We start from the raw sequence: 4,839 nt of genomic DNA, 5'->3' as shown, positions 1-4,839 counted from the left end.
GGTATCGTGTACGTGCATGTGAATGTCCTGAGGCAGGCGCCAGGCACGTGGATGTGTGGGTCTGTTTCTGGGTTGGGGTGTGTAGCGCATACTGTAGAAAAGGGAACCAAAATCCCTGTTCTCTCTGGGCCTCAGCCCCACTTCTGGGATCACATGGGCTCTGTCCTTAAAGGCTGGGCTGGGGGAGGACCGAGGGGCCAGGCAGCCTCTATGTCCAGTCCATGCTCTGTCTGAGGAAATTCGGGCATGAAGACAAAATATGACTTGTATCTTGTCTAACGTCTAATGTAGTAACTTTAAAAAACACACAGCTCCATTGAAGTAAAATTGGCACCCACAGGCTGATCGATGTTTCTCTCTCATTGATATTTCTAACTCTCTATCCCTCTCCCTTCCTCTCTGTAAAAAATCAATAAAATATATTTAAAAAAAAAAAAAACACACAGCTCCATTGAAGTAAAATTGACACCCACAAATGGCACATGTTTACGGGGAACCATTTGGTGAGTGTTAACATGTATGTATCCTGAAACCCTCACCTCCATCAAGATGGTGAACGTAGCCATCACCCATGAATGTGTCCACTGGGTAATTAGCGGAAGGCACTGTCTCAGAACCGGGCCCTGGGAGCTTTCGTCCGTCTGTGATTTTCAGAAAAGACGAGACCAGTTGGCCAGTACATGTCACCACCTCGCGGCTCGGTGGCCAAGCCCAAGAAAGACACCTGTGCACCTGCTGCTGATGCCTGAAACCCTCACAGCCACACTCGTGTGCCATTCAGGCTTCTTGAAGCTGCAGGCGACAGAATCCCAACTCAAAGTTGCTTGAGCAAAACGGAACTTTTATCGGCTCAAGGAGCTGAAAAGTCCACAGTGAGCCAGGGCAAGTGCAGCTTGACTTAGGACTGCTTTTCCCTTTGTCCTCGTCCGCAGGCAGGCTCTCCCCCGGAAAACAGGATGGCAGCGGCATGTGCATGTGTGGGGGGCTGTGCAGGCAGGGAGGGGGCAGGCCCCCGGGCATCACTCTTTGCTCTGGGGTCAGTGGCAGGGGCAGCCTTGGGAGGAGCTGTGAGCATGAAAATGACCTGATTAGATCTGGCTTCTGAGATGATCATGCCAGCCATGATGCGGAGCCAGAGAGATAATTAAAAAAAAACACAATCTTGCTTGAAAAAACCCTTTCTTTTAAACAGAGTTGGCACGAGGCAGCATTCTGGGCTCCTTTTTAAGGATCTCATGTCTTCCCACAAGTCCCTGAGAAAAATGCGTATCAGTTAAGATTTTAAGTCGCAAACAACAGTGGCTTAAGTAAGAGAAAAGTTTGCTTCTCTTTTGTGAAAGGTGGTCGGGGGCTGGGGAGCAGCTAAGCGATGGAGAGAAATGTGAGCTCCTTGTGTTGTCCTGCCGCACCTGCCCAGTCCTCACTCACCCGTGGTCCAGGCTGCTGGTGCTCCAAGCCTCACACCTGCACCCCAGACACAGGAAAGGGGGGTCAGGGACTCACCTCCTGATCTGGCCAGCTTTCCCATTTTCCTGACATGACATTTCTTCTTACAGATCATCCCCAGAACCTGGCCACATGCCACACCTTAGTATCAAGGGAGTCTGGGAAATGGTGTGTGTGTGTGTGTGTGTGTGTGTGTGTGTGTGTGTGTGTTCAAAAGAGGCTGTACGTGCTTTGATACTCTTTCCACCCAGAGGTGGGGTCTATGACCACAACCCCCTGAGTCTGGCTGGGGCTCTGTGACGGCTGTGACCGTACAATAGGGTGGAAGTGTTGCTTCTACACTGACTTTCCAGGCCAGGTCAGAGGAGGCCATGCAGCGTCTGCCTGTTTGGCGTGGAGCCAGGACCAGCTTCTCGGGCGTGTGACCTATTTGGTTGCACATGGCCTGAGCCAGAAGGGTTATTCATTTGTTTTAATGCTCTGCTGTGGTCTTGACATTTGTAATGACTTTATCTGTGAACTTGTGTTTTGTAAGAGAAGTCTGATGGGACCACGGAGATGTGCCTCTGTGGAGGGCTGTGCACGCTAGTTCCTTGCCACCCTATTAACACCTGCCCTTTCGATACCGGCTTCCCTTACCACTTACCTTGCATGGAGGGCCCCATGCTCAGAAGGGCTCCTGTCTTGGCTGCCTGCTGTCACCATCTTGAAATTCTTAATTTTACCCTTGAACTTGTGTATTGGAAGTGAAGTCCAGGGGGGCAAGAGCTCATGCCTGTGGACAGAAGAGATGCACACGGGATGGACGTCCAGCGTTCACATACAGTGGTCACAGTGCCCCCTGAGCACAGGCTGGTGGTGCACCCGCCGCGCCTGGACACTCAGAGAGGCTCCCAGTGTGAACAAGGGAGGCCCGTGACGGCGACGACCAAGTTGGGGCACAGCCCACAGAGGCTATGCTTTTTGTGCGAGCTAGCAGTCCCTTTGGCCAGAGAAAGAGGCAGTGGGGTTCTAAGAGACACAGACAACCACGGAAACTTCTCATATCCTTTCTTACTCATGTGATTTTCCTGTGTCGGCCAACCACGTACACTCAAAATGATGCCATAGAGAGGGAAACAGGGTATCCCATTGTTCCCTTTCCTTTCAGTCTTCCTACTCACCAGCAGGTAGGAAGTAGAGAGTGTTGATTGAATGTGTGCATATCCGGAAGTGAAAGAAAAGCAATTCAATTAGTCTGGCGCAGCATTTCCATGTTCTGGTGAGAACGAAATAGACACACACATGCCTGAGTTATGGAACACCACCGGTGGCATGTCAGTGATTCTGCATGTGAGTTCAGTGCTCTTATGTTTGCAATTAACACTATCGTTGCACTGTGTACAGCTGAATGTAAAGCTCACGCACCTAAGTTGTATTAAAAGTTTTTCTTTCCTTAGAACAACATTTAGCAGCAAGTAAAACAATGCCCTGACTGGTTGAGAGAGGGAGACTAGAAGAAGGGGAAAAGCTTTACATTTCAGCACCGCCCCTGGCACTTTCTGCCTACTTTCTGCACAAAGGGCCCCACCTTTTTGTCTTGCGCTGGGCCCTGAAGATTATGCTGCTGGCCCCGTGGGGAATGCTTGCAGTCAGGAGGCGTCCTAGAACCCAGTTGTCACGCCGTGAGGAAGCCCGAGCCGCATGGAGAGGGCATGTGGAGGTGCTCCAGGCAACAGCCTATCTACCCCAGCCCAGCCCGTGAGTCAGCCCAGCCCAGGCTCAGGAATAACGCCTCCAGCTGATCCCTTCCCACGGCTCCCAGCTTCCCAACACCTCCCTCCACCAGGTCCTCCCGCTGAGCCCAGGCCTCGCGGAGTAGAGACAAGCCATCCCCTCAGTGCCCTGAGTTCCTGACCTGCAGCATCCATGAGCAAAATAAAATATGTTCTTGTCTTTCACTGCAGGATTAACCCTACCCCTAAGATGGGGTAGTTTGATATGCAGAAATACATGTACCATACTTTATTCATTGGGGTTGATCCTCATCTTTTGTTAATACAAACGAAGTTGCAATAAATAACTCTGTGCAGGTATTATATATATTCAAGGCAGATTCCTAGAAATGAGGATTACTGTGTGAAAGGGTAAATTCATATGAATTCTTTTTTAGCTATTGCCAAATTTCTCTGTAAACTTTATTTTTCTTCACATAGCTTTCTTTGTGTTTACAGTATATTTATATTTGTACTAGAGGCCCGGTGCATGAAAATCGTGCACTCAGGGGGTCCCTCAGCCCGGCCTGCACCCTCTAGCAGTCTGGGACCCCTCGGGGGATGTCCACCTGCTGGCTTAGGCTCGATCCTTGAGAAGCTGGGCTCTCTGCTCCTTAGCGCTGCCTCGGAGTCTCCCGCCACCGCTACTGCGCTTGTCAGCTGTGAGCCCAGCTTCTGGCTGAGCAGCACTCCCCCTATGGGAGCACACTGACCATCAGGGGGCAGTCCTGCATTGAGTGTCTGCCCCCTGGTGGTCAGTGCACATCATAACAACCGGTCGTTCTGGTTGTTCCACCATAAAGGTCTCTGGGCTTTTATATATAGACTAGAGGCCTGTTGCATGAAAAGATTCGTGCAATAGGCCTGGGTCCCAGGTGCCAGAGGATAACTGGTGCCACTCCGGCCGGAGCCACCTTCACAGCCCTCACTGCTCTGGCCGGAGCCACCTTCAGTCTTTGCTTCACCACTTCACGCTTACATATGCAAATTAACCACCATCTTTGCTGGTGGTAAATTTGCATATCTTGCTGATTAGCCAATGGGAGGCATAGCGAAGGTACGGTCAATTTCAATCTTTGTCTATTATTAGGTAAGATAGATAATCTTTGCTGCCCACATACAGAGAAACATACACAGAGAAACATGCACAAATAAAGGCACAACTTGCTGAATTCTTGCAAACAGAACTCGTGTGTGTCACCCTCAGGTGTGTCAAGAAACAAACACTCCTAGCACCTCACGGGCTGCCCTAGTCCCCCTTCCCAGGGAATACTCACGTCCGTGGTGTGAATGTATCACTGTTTATCCATTTTCCTCTTGACGTTCCCAGTTAGGGGCTCATGTGAGCTATAGTCCTCGGCTGCTGTATAGTCCGCAGGACCCGTTGCACAGATGCCAGGCTTGGAGCATCCTCCTTTACCTTTCTGTGGGTTATCGTTCTCAAACTAGGTTCCCGTGGAACCCTGGAGTCCTTTTCCAAACAGCAGGAAACGAATAAATGCATGGCTTGGCTTCTCTTCGTTTAAAATTTTCCCTAAAAATTTTGGGGTCCACTCCCAGGTGTCTGCTACCAAGTTTCGGCCATGACAAATTCAGGGGATATAATGGGGGGGGGGGGGGGGGGCCCGGAGGGAGAAGG

The sequence above is a fragment of the Myotis davidii genome, unplaced genomic scaffold, assembly GCF_000327345.1.
Source record: "Myotis davidii unplaced genomic scaffold, ASM32734v1 scaffold354, whole genome shotgun sequence".
NCBI classification, from domain to species: domain Eukaryota; kingdom Metazoa; phylum Chordata; class Mammalia; order Chiroptera; family Vespertilionidae; genus Myotis; species Myotis davidii.
The sequence above is the reverse complement of the archived record's forward strand: the minus strand, read 5'-3'. Positions refer to the sequence as shown.